Below are 12,986 nucleotides of genomic sequence, written 5' to 3'. Positions count from 1 at the left end.
TTTCATCACTGTTAATTTGATTTTCAAGACTTGTTTCTGTTTGATTTACTCGAAATTTGGTCATGTTATATTACTAAAAACCTTTGATAAAAGGTTTTATCGAATGATAGAAGAACTTGAGTAACATATTATTACTGTTTATGAAATTAGGGCCATCAAGCTTTGTGCCTTTTATCCTAAGCCTTTACAAGTTGTATCTCAAACTTAATTGATTTAACAGACAAGTTTCGAACTTGTTTGATTTACATATTTATTTTACATTTGAGTAAATCTTATATACATTGATAGCGTATATATTATTACGATTGGATATACGACACATATACAAAATTTGAGTTTCAAATTCAAATTTGAATTATGTATCATGTATCTAATGGTAAAAGTGTATACACTGTCTGTGTATAGAAGATTAATCCTCTACATTTTAGGGAATACCAATCTTTTGATTATGGCCCATAATTCTCTTCTATAATTGTTGCATTTAATGCCTCCCGTCGTCCATTAGGACGTAATAAAAATAAATTGCGTTTGAAGAGGAAAAACTACACAAACTATTGTTGAATTGTGGTGGATTCTAATAACAAAATATTGGATTAAATCTAATAATAATGGAGGTAAGTAAATAATTTTATTACACTCAAGGCGTATATAATAATAACACTCACAAAATAAACTTATACTAGACACTACTAAATTGAAACTCACTCTTGACAATATCTGCTCTAATTTTATCAGAGCCTTACACTTGATCTATCTGTTCTTAAATTGCATTGATTCATTGGAAAATCTAGGTTACTTTCACATGGAATAAAGCTAAAAGACAAAGTCCGTTTCTTATCCTTGTTGTAGCGGTTCAAAATTAGTTCCAAACGAATTAATCTCTCTTTTTTTTTGTCAATTGTCATTCCTACTCCTACTCCTACTCTTACTCTATCTACGGGGGAGGCTCAACTGAGTCTATAGGGACCGATGGGGACAGAACCACCACCGGACCAGACGGGTGCACTACGCACGCACCCGTCTGGATTTGAAGCAGAGCCAAACGAATTAATCTCTCGAGGCATCTCAAACATGGTAGCGGAAAAGTTGGTGAATCAAACTTCCCGATTCCCGCCGCTAAATATGAAGTTCATCACCTCATTGCAACAGGCCATAGCGCTACACTTTTCTTTCCTTTTTTTTTTAATGTCAATAGGCAACATCTACTCTACTCCTACTCTAACTTATTTTAGAAGGCTCAATTGGATCATGGAAAACTAAGGGTGGCAATCGAGTCCGTTTCGGGTTGACGGGTAGGATTGAGACCAGAGTATAACAGAAAACCTGTTGACCCGAACCTGACCTGTCAACCCGAAATGGATCAGAATACCTAACACGAACTCGAAAATTTCGGGTTGGCAGGTCGATCCGAAATGACCCAAAACTTAATTTTAATTTATTAATTTACCACTATAATTTCTAATAAAACCAATTTCTTACAAGATTAATTACATAATCAAGTAATAAAAATTTAAATAAATAATCTCAAACCAAATTTAAAATAAATTAAAACGCCGTAAAAGTGTTTTATCCCAAACCAAATATAAAATAAATTAAAACAGTATAAAAGTAAAAAAATAATATAATATATTATTTGTCCAAATATATAATTTCAATTTCACACAAGTTAAATAAATTCATTTAGAATTAAGTGATTAATGCCTTTGAAAAAAAAGAATAACTTAGTTTAGTTAGATAAAATAATTTTTATGTTTATTAAATTTTTTTTAATTCACTGTGAAATAATATTGAACGAGTATATTCTTCTCCTTGAATCTTTTTGCAATAAGTCTGAAATCCCATTAACACTTTTGGAGGATATATCTCCTGTTGAGGTCCATAATATCTCCACCAATGATAGAACCAAATTGGAAAATCATTTGGGCAATGTTCATGAAATATAAAAAATCATGAATGATCAAATGGTCTATATAGAAAAGCTCTATACCCGGCCTGTTTGTAATCCTGATATGTGAATCCTTCTGGAATCCGCCGGACTGAAAAATTCTTTTTTGAATAAATAGAGGCCCATTCTCCTGGGGAGCAAACCTTTTTAATTATACATTTGCAATGAACTATTTCCTTTGGATTTGAAGGATTGGGTTTTGCAATAATTTCGACTGATCCAGTATCAACTAAAATCAGTTCATAATAAGATTGATTTTTGCGTTTCAAAAATGATGATAAATCCGGATATGCTTCAAAAATATCTGAATTATTTGAAGGAACAAACAAAAGAAGACAAAGGAATTTCAAATCAAGGACCCACAACAGCTGGATCCACTACGGCGGAAGAATCTTCGTCATCACCCACTCAACATCTGACCCTTTTGGTGGGCCATGTGCACAAGATCCGTATGACTACTAAAAGCTAATTTTCAAAAAGATGGTTGGCAATATTTCAAAAGCTATGGATTGCTCCATCCAATCAGAAGAAGATTTCAAGATTACGAAGATAAAAAGATAAAATTCAAATGAAATGAAAATGAAATGAGTATTTTCAATTCATGTATAAATAGATGTAGGATTTCAAAAGACAGGCATCGATCAATCTATGTGATCTGAGCCTTCCTTATTGTAAACATTCTCCTAGTCTCCAATAAAATCAAAAAGCTTTTATTCTATCTTTTTATCTTCGTAATCTTGAAATCTTCTTCTGATTGGATGGAGCAATCCGTAGCTTTTGAAATGTTGCCAATCATCTTTTTGAAAATTAGCTTTTAGTAGTCATACGGATCTTGTGCGCATGGCCCACCAAAAGGGTCAGATGTTTGAGTGGGTGATGACGAAGATTCTTCCGCCGTAGTGGATCCAGCTGTTGTGGGTCCTTGATTTGAAATTCCTTTGTCTTCTTTTGTTTGTTCCTTCAAATAATTCAGATATTCTTGAAGCATATCCGGATTTGTCATCATTTTTGAAAGGAAAAAATCTTGGGCCGGATTTGCTGCTTCTGTCTCTTTTCCTTTTGAAGAGGTATTTGACCTTTGAATACTTGAAGAGGCAGTGACCTTTTGAAGCGAACTTTTTTCTTTTGTTTGAACTGTCACTAATTGCTGCATGGTCCATTTGAGTTTTTCGCCTGTTTGAAGAAATTTGAGTACTGTCTCTTGGGAGCATATTTCTTGTTTGAATTCATCCCACCATGTAACTTTGAATTCTCTAACCAAAAACATTGATAATGGTGCTTCTAGATCTTGCATAATTTTAAAACTCCAGTAAAATATCCAAGGTACTTTGAATTCACTGTGAAATAATATTGAACAAGTATATTCTTCTCCTTGAATCTTTTTGCAATAAGTCTGAAATCTCATTAACACTTTTGAAGGATGTATCTCCTGTTGAGGTCCATAATATCTCCACCAATGATAGAACCAAATTGGAAAATCCTTTGGGCAATGTTCATGAAATATAAAAAACTATGAATGATCAAATGGTTTGTATAGAAAAGCTCTATACCAGGCCTGTTTGTAATTCTGATTTGTCTTTTGAGAAGAAAGGCTTTTTCTTTAGGAGTCTGAACAGACCAAAAACTGGGTCTAATATAAATTGGGGAATGATTTTGAATTTGATGATGAGGAATAGGCTGAATTTCCCCTTGTGGATTTTTAATATAATAAGTATGGTATCTATTGGAAATATTTTTATCTTTTCTTTGAAGAATAGGATCGTCTCTTTCTCTTCGTAATCTTCGAATGTATTCTTTGTGTGACTCACGATCCATTCCCTTGAAGAAATTCGTGAGTAAGAAAATATACTTTATACAGATTACAGAAAATTATGACCAACAAATTCAACAGTTTCGAGAGAAACTCAACAAAATTATTTCTTGACTTTAATTTTGCAGATATGGCTCGCACTCCAAAGGATTATGAAATGTCTCAAAGTAAGGTCCCTACTTCAAATAGATATAGTTTATTTCAAGATTTCCCAGCTTTATCTTATGTTCAAGCAGCTCAAAATCCATCCAACTCTTCAAAAGCACCACAAACCCCAATTGCAAAAGAGAAATCTCCTTATATTATAAAACCCTTGATTCAACATATTACTCTAACTAAATTCAAAGAAGTACCTCCCTATACCACACTCAAAACCCTTACTCAGAGGATTTTCCCAGAAGGATGCTATTGGTGTCCTGATGACCCCCTCAAAAATCAATCTTATTATGAACTGATTTTAGTTGATACTGGATCAGTCGAAATTATTGCAAAACCCAATCCTTCAAATCCAAAGGAAATAGCTCATTGCAAATGTATAACTAAAAAGGTTTGCTCCCCAGGAGAATGGGCCTCTATATATTCAAAAAAGAATTTTTCAGTCCGGCGGATTCCAGAAGGATTCACATATCAGGATTACAAACAGGCCTGGTATAGAGCTTTTCTATACAGACCATTTGATCATTCATGGTTTTTTATATTTCATGAACATTGCCCAAAGGATTTTCCAATTTGGTTCTATCATTGGTGGAGATATTATGGACCTCAACAGGAGATATATCCTCCAAAAGTGTTAATGGGATTTCAGACTTATTGCAAAAAGATTCAAGGAGAAGAATATACTCGTTCAATATTATTTCACAGTGAATTCAAAGTACCTTGGATATTTTGCTGGAGTTTTAAAATTATGCAAGATCTAGAAGCACCATTACCAATGTATTTGGTTAGAGAATTCAAAGTTAAATGGTGGGATGAATTCAAACAAGAAATATGCTCCCAAGAGACAGTACTCAAATTTCTTCAAACAGACGAAAAACTCAAATGGACCATGCAGCAATTAGTGACAGTTCAAACAAAAGAAAAAAGTTCGCTTCAAAAGGTCGCTGCCTCTTCAAGTATTCAAAGGTCAAACACCCCTTCAAAAGAAAAAGAGACAGAAGCAGCAAATCCGGCCCAAGATTTTTTCCTTTCAAAAATGATGACAAATCCGGATATGCTTCATGAATATCTGAATTATTTGAAGGAACAAACAAAAGAAGATAAAGGAATTTCAAATCAAGGACTCACAACAGCTGGATCTACTACGGCAGAAGAATCTTCGTCATCACCCACTCAACATCTGACCCTTTTGGTGGGCCAAAAGAAGAATTACACTCTAATAAAATGTTTTTAACCAATTTAAGATGTCCAACTCTTACAGATTACAGATGGTACAAAGATATGTTTTTAACATATGTATTAAGAAGACCTGATTGTAATATGTCATTTTGGAAAGAAAAATTTATCACTGGACTACCAACTTTATTTTCTCAAAGAATTATGACTAATTTACAAAAAGAAATGGGTACAGATATATTATCATTGGAATGAGTCACTATGGGACAATTATTAGGATTTATTAAAAAAGAAGGATTAGCATTATGCACAGAATTAAAAATGCAACAGAAGTATGGATCACAAAAACAAGAAGTAGGATCATTTTGTGAAGCTTTTGGTATTCAAGGTATTAGATCACCTTCTGCATTAAAAAGAAAATCTTACAAAAAATCTGATTATATTAAAAAAGGGAGAAGACAACCTTCTAGGATTTCCCATGAACCCGATTATAAGAAATTTAAGAACAGATTTCAAAATAATAGAAATATTACTTGCTGGAAATGCGGAAGATTAGGACATAAAGCTAATAATTGCAAAGTAAAGCAAAAGATAAATGAAATATTTTCAAATGATTTAGAATTAAAAATGCAACAGAAGTATGGATCACAAAAACAAGAAATAGGATCATTTTATGAAGCTTTTGGTATTCAAGGTATTAGATCACCTTCTGCATTAAAAAGAAAATCTTACAAAAAATCTGATTATATTAAAAAAGGGAGAAGACAACCTTCTAGGATTTCCCATGAACCCTATTATAAGAAATTTAAGAACATATTTCAAAATAATAGAAATATTACTTGCTGGAAATGCGGAAGATTAGGACATAAAGCTAATAATTGCAAAGTAAAGCAAAAGATAAATGAAATATTTTTATACCATCTGCATGGTCTAATTTATTAAAATCTATTTTTCTTTTTAAGTTTATCATATTAATTTCTCCTGCCATTTGTGAATGTGTGGGTGAATATTCACTTTTGTTTGTCTGTATTATTTCTGGAACAGGACTTTTAAACTTATAATTCGTATCTTGATTTTGAACTGGTTGAAAGGTTTTTGGAAAGTCTGTCATAGAATGCCTAGGAGGTTGTGTATATGAATAAGATTTGTAAGAACTAGAGGGTCTTTCTCTAAATGAAAGAAATTGTAATGTTACCGTTCCATCGACTTCTTCAATAATTTGTTCTATATTTCGAGGAATTTGTGGATTTGAAATTCTTGTGGAATAGTTATTTCATTCCATTTTAATTTTTTAGGAGTAAATACATTAGATTTTTCTGCTTGTAGTTCTAATAAAACTGTTTCATCTTTTGAACTAGGTACCATTATACATTTTGGTGAAATTTGAGAGGATAATAATTTAAAATATACTTTATAGATTATAGCAAAATTTTTACAATTTTTATGAAATTCGTTCCCTTGTAAGTGAATATCTAGGACTAATGAATCCATTATTAATGGGTCTGTCATCTCTATTGAATAGTTAGGTGCACAATTAAAATAAATAGGACCATTACATGTGTTAGTTTGAATTAATGCTAATAAAGAGCTTTTATATCTTTTGAGTCTTTTATCTCTTAATGCCATGAAGATTGGGGCATCCACCCCCATATGAACTAAGGGTTTTACGGCTACTTGTACCAAACCTATGTGAATATATCTATATCCATTATTAATATATTTTTGTAATGATTGATCATTTAATAAATGTATAGTTTGAAATTGTTCGTTTACAGATCGAGTTTTCTCATGTATTTTTATAGTCATTGCTACTTTGAAATCAAATAATCCTACTTTGTAAATTTCTTCAATTTTCTGTTCAGGTATAGTCCAATTTGAACTATCTATTTCCATCTTAACTTCATTACTTAATACCAAGTCTGAATTTTTTGAATCAGATCTAGTCATCCATCGCTTTAATTTAGCTGCCATATTTGCTAATTTCTTCTATTCATCTATCCTATGGGAACACCATAGTCTTATGCCGGGAACACCAACTCTCTAGGCTTACCAACGGTCTCACTAAGTCTCAATGGCTTACCAACACAGCATAGAAAATAGTCAGAATATAGCATAGATAGTAACTATAATTAAAACAATTTCTGACCAGGCTCTGGTACCAGAACCAGCCCAGGCATGAACAGAAAATTATAGTAGGAAATAAATAATTGAAATCACAGGTGTTGAAAGAAAATGAAGAGAGGGTTTTGAACTTACTTGTAATTAAAGTTCTTGAATAGTTTGTAATTAAAGTTCTTGAATAGTCTTGAGTTTAGGAATTAGATGAGCGTGGGGCGTGGAAGCGAATGTGAATGAAAGCTTTTTGATTTTATTGGAGACTAGGAGAATGTTTACAATAAGGAAGGCTCAGATCACATAGATTGATCGATTCCTGTCTTTTGAAATCCTACATCTATTTATACATGAATTGAAAATGCTCATTTCATTTTCATTTCATTTTCATTTTATCTTTTTATCTTCGTAATCTTGAAATCTTCTTCTGATTGGATGGAGCAATCCGTAGCTTTTGAAATGTTGCCAACCATCTTTTTGAAAATTAGCTTTTAGTAGTCATACGGATCTTGTGCGCATGGCCCACCAAAAGGGTTAGATGTTTGAGTGGGTGATGACGAAGATTCTTCCGCCGCCGTAGTGGATCCAGCTGTTGTGGGTCTTTGATTTGAAATTCTTTTGTCTTCTTTTGTTTGTTCCTTCAAATAATTCAGATATTCTTGAAACATATCCGGATTTGTCATCATTTTTGAAAGGAAAAAATCTTGGGCTGGATTTGCTGCTTCCGTCTCTTTTCCTTTTGAAGGGGTATTTGACCTTTGAATACTTGAAGAGGCAGCGACCTTTTGAAGCAGACTTTTTTCTTTTGTTTGAACTGTCACTAATTGCTGCATGGTCCATTTGATTCATGCTTTTGGTATTCAAGGTATTGAATGGATTTCCCATGAACCCTATTATAAGAAATTTAAGAACAGATTTCAAAATAATAGAAATATTACTTGCTTTCATTTATATTTTGCTATAATGAATCAAGCTATACCAAATGATTTAGAATTAAAGGAGAAAATATTACTATAATCAAGTAATAAAAATTTAAATAAATAATCCCAAACCAAATTTAAAATAAATTAAAACGCCGTAAAAATGTTTTATCCCAAACCAAATATAAAATAAATTAAAACAGTATAAAAGTAAAAAAATAATATAATACATTATTTGTCCAAATATATAATTTCAATTTCACACAAGTTAAATGAATTCATTTAGAATTAAGTGATAATGCCTTTGGAAAAAAAAGAATAACTTAGTTTAGTTAGATAAGATAATTTTTATGTTTATTAAATTTTTTTTAATTCGTAAACGGGTTATCGAGTTGTATCAGGTCACCCACGGGTTGACCCGAATTCGACCAGTTTTCTTTTCGGGTCCATCGGGTTCGACCCGATTCTGACTGAACCCGCGAAACCTCAACCCAAACCCATTAATTTCGTGTCAGGTTCATGTCATGTTTTCAAGTCGTGTCGGAAATTGCCACCCTTATGAAAAACTGACAAGAACTAAAACTTCATCAAACCAAATGAATGCACTACGAATCTGTATAAATTTGAGAAACCAGGAGTTAGTGACAAAGTGATGAAAGTAAAGATTTAAACCCTTAACTTTCTACCCCATAAAACCAAATCTTTTGTGGTGGCCAATAGATTGGCATTTGATCAGAAAACAAAGGCATCCGGACATAATTGCTTCTGACAAACTAATAAAACTTATGTGTCAAAAAACAAATATGTCAGTACTAGTAATGTCAAAATGCATTGTATAATTTAGCTACAATACTGGTGAAAAAGACTCATTTGTACACCATCAAAGATCAATATAACAAATAGCTCAGAGAAGTAAATGGAGGTTGAGCATGCAGAGTTGTTACAGCCTTTCAGTCCGAGTGGACAGTACCTGAGAAGCTCGGCCATATCACTCGGCGTTATTGCCGTAATGGAATCAGAAATTTCGATAGATGACTCTATGGCAATCCCGCTACTGAAGGATGTCTTCTTACCAATCAATCCCCGATTTTCCTCTATGACGGTAGGCTTCCTAGCTTTCTATCTTTCTCATGTCAAATTGGGAAATTGACAGAAAATGGAAATCCAGATTTGTTCTTTTGTTTCTTCTTTATTTCTGTATTACACGAAACACACATGTACTGGTCAAGAAGAATATATCTGCTTATTCTTATACAACCTTAATTTGCGCCTCGTACCTTTGACAAGGAAGTATATAATGGAATAAAAATTTGTTCAAGAGACTAGGTCTTTAACTTTCTAATTTAAAGCTTTCAGCAAGATGCAATCTGCATGGCTTACCCCTTTCTCCATTATCTAGAAAGTTAATCAACAAAGGATTTTGTTGAAATTTACTTTACTTGTTGAAATCATTTTACTTCATACACTAGTAATTTGCATGGGGTGCTAAGTTATATAAAAATTCCCTTGTAGAAACCTCAGTTCCTATAGATTGTGTGTAAGTTATATATGCACGTTTTCAGTACTTTTGGAGTGTATAGAGATATCTCCATCTTAATGAAAATTTTATACAATCATCATTTATTTCCTTGGTTCCATCTACCGGTAACAATCTCTTTTCATTTACCGTTCTTGCCTAACCGTATATTATATTTTAAATAAATTCATATCAAAATCACTCAATGTTTCAATATAAAAGATAGTATGGCCTTATTTGGAAGACAAGTTTTTTGTCAAGTTTGTCTGCTACAAGTTTTTTAAATATTTTTAGTTACAATAACCTCAAAAAATTTTTCAAAGTTTTTAAACTATACATTTCAAAATATTCAAAAATACATTGCCTACCATTAACATTCCCTTCACGTCAGTTTAAGACAAAGTTCAACGGTGCCAGAGCAAGTTTTAACACTACCCTTAAACTTCTGCCCTGTATTTTTTCAAGGGTCTTCAATACAATATGTGACTTTGGAGATGGTGTTCTAATTTCTAAAGAGTTCCTTGTTACAAGATGATTGCTCTCCAATTCGATCTGGTGAAGAAGGCGTGGACTTTTGGCCAACGACTATAACCGCCATGGCATTTTCCCTTGATCATACCAAACAAATCAAGGCCAAACCTCAAGTGGTATCATTTATTGGACTGTTATATCTTGACTTACTCACTCCTGCCTTGTCTTTTTCTCGTCCAACTTTTCAGAATTTTCATTAAATTGTTCTGGTATATTTGCACCTACACCTTCAACATCGTAATGACCACACACAAAAGCATTTCAAATCAGATGTGCATGTTTTTGAAATGGGATAATTGCAGAAACCTCCCCTGAGATTTCTAACATTTGCACTGACCTCCCCTCTAGGTTTAGAAATTGCATTCACCTCCTCTAAACAGTAACAATTTGTTGCAGAGACCTCCTTGACAGCTTTTGTAGAAGTGAGATAAGAATTTTCTTCCAATTTTGCCCTTACTTGCTTGATAATTATTATTTGCTTGACAATTGCTTAACTAATTATCTAATTAGTTAATAGTTAAACTAATTAACTATTAATTAATTATCTAATTAACTATTAACTAATTAACTAATTATTTAATTAACTAATAAACTAAATCTGTTGTTTGTCCGAAACTAACAAACTATTTGCATGTTAAACTAATTAACTAATTAACTGCTTAACTAATTAACTAATTAATTAACTAACTAATTAACAAACTATTTGCATGTTAAACTATATGTAGTACGCATTACCTATTTAAAGTATCGGCTCTTTATGACTATTTTACTTTCAAACATTTAATTTATGATAAAAATATCAATGTTTGTAAGTAAAATTCAAACATTTGTTTGGATAGCAAGTTATTCCAAATAATATTTCGCTTGAATTATAACCACATTTTTCAACCCACCTTCTTATGTTTCGAATCATCTTTTTTATCTCATATACATCACATTATAAAAAATATTACAGTAATTATTTCAAATAATATTTTGAATAATACTTTGTCCAAACAAATCTATAACTGGAATTACCCTAGTACAGGCCTTACTCTTATAGTCTAATGCAATCCAAGATTGGACCCCCCCCCCTCTCTTTTCAATCAGTCCAAGATTGGACCCTGGTACTATCAGCCAGGCAACTGTAAAAGTGGTTTTTGCAATCCTATGGAATTTGACCCCCTCTCCCTCTTTTAACTACTATTTTTTTTCCTTTGAATCTTGTTTCAAAAATTGATGAAGTTGATGAAAATCAGTTTAACATATTATCCTTCACAGTTTTCATTGATTAGGGTATTTGTTTAATGATGTAATTACGGAATGATCATGTTGGGGACAAGATCATATATGCAACAAGTGAATCATAAGTCAAGCGCAACGAATAGTACGGTACTAGTAGTAGTGTTACTCTACACCAGAGCCATCGCAGGGTACAAGTCAATAAGCGAGACAGTCAAAACTAATGCAGAAATTCCATGGGGAAATCATTTCGCATTTTTGCCTCTTTCAATTCCTAAACTATATGCAAATAAGTCATCAGGTCCCTCAGCTTTGTCCTGGATGCACTTGCACGCCGGATGATTCAGAGGCAAAGGAATTCTGCTTCAGTCCACTTGACTGGTAATAATGAGGAAAGTTGCAGGGGCCCAAGGTAAGTTCAGTAGGAAATGTTAATCCTTTCTTTGGGTATAATAGCGGAAATTCCACTTTTGACCTTTGAATTCTTATATGCCACACTTTTTTTTTGACTCAAAACTTGTATTTTTGTGATGAATCAGTACCGGCTAAATAACCGATCTAGACTCGATTTTGATCAAGTTTGAGCTTAAACTCTAACTGCTTAAATGCATAAGAGAATAAAAATGGAGTAGGTTATGAAACCATTTTGAATTTCAGGCCCTAATCGTCATCTCGAAGTTGTTTATTTATTTATAAATAAATAGAATCATAACTATGATTTCACCTAGAGATTAAGCGCAAACCTTACTTTTAAATCAATTTTCAAATTTTTAAGTAAGGCAATTTGCAAGAACAAAATAAACCATATATGTGGGCTTTCATTTTGGACATATACTGTAGTACGTTGGACTCATCGGCCCAGTCTTATTAGTTAAAACTCAGAGGCCTACTCCAATGGGGCCACCTTCTCAAAAGAATCATTTACAGCCCCAAGCTGTGTTAGGGCTCCAAAGTCCATCTGTATAAATTCCCCTCCTCTCGTCGTCTTCAGATCTCCACCTTTAGATGTCCACTGGTTCCCTGGAGCTAAGCTCGGCTGCTCAGGTATATTTGCTCGAATATTTAAGTAAAATATTTTATTTTTACAAATTTTTTTCTTATACATCTAAGGGAGGATGAATATGATGAAAGTAATAGAAGGTATTGATGAAATTTCTTCATTTGATTTATAATAGCCTTTGCTACGTTCTTTCTGATTCGTTCTCCAAATTCTTCCTCTCTTTTTTTTTTTCGTATTCCTTTTTATTTTTATTCTTAGTTTTGATTATTAATAAATCATACAGATGATGAAATCTTAAAATCTTAGGACACCTTCTGACACAGTTAGACAATGCTGTGTATGAGAAAAGATTTTAAATTTTCTGATGTTTGATGACCACTCAATTAATTAATTTTATGGTTTTTTTTCTGGGCTTTTCTACGACGTCGTCTCGCCTTTATATCTGTGTTCGGTGGTATGTTTATGGAACGACGACGATTGTTTAATTGGGGCGAGCTGATTGATACAATAATGCTCGCAAGTCTCAAAAAGTTATTATGATTGAATTCGTCAAAACAAAGCGCTTCTTCAGTAAAAGCGGTTGAGGCTTCTATAGGAAG

At 32.7% G+C, this 12,986-nt stretch overlaps 2 non-coding genes across 2 annotated transcripts; both read left to right on the top strand.

Annotated features, from left to right (window-relative positions):
• The first annotated feature begins 12,500 nt into the window (after positions 1–12,500).
• LOC113688673 (small nucleolar RNA R32/R81/Z41) lies at positions 12,501–12,590 on the top strand. Its single transcript, XR_003448038.1, has one exon. It is a non-coding gene; the product is annotated as a small nucleolar RNA R32/R81/Z41 (small nucleolar RNA).
• Positions 12,591–12,662: 72 nt separating this feature from the next.
• LOC113688672 (small nucleolar RNA snoR31/Z110/Z27) lies at positions 12,663–12,759 on the top strand. The gene has a single exon (XR_003448037.1). It is a non-coding gene; the product is annotated as a small nucleolar RNA snoR31/Z110/Z27 (small nucleolar RNA).
• The last annotated feature ends 227 nt before the right edge of the window (positions 12,760–12,986 follow it).

The sequence above is a fragment of the Coffea arabica genome, chromosome 5e, assembly GCF_036785885.1.
Source record: "Coffea arabica cultivar ET-39 chromosome 5e, Coffea Arabica ET-39 HiFi, whole genome shotgun sequence".
In the NCBI taxonomy this organism is placed as follows: domain Eukaryota; kingdom Viridiplantae; phylum Streptophyta; class Magnoliopsida; order Gentianales; family Rubiaceae; genus Coffea; species Coffea arabica.
This window is presented reverse-complemented; position numbering and strand designations above follow the sequence as displayed.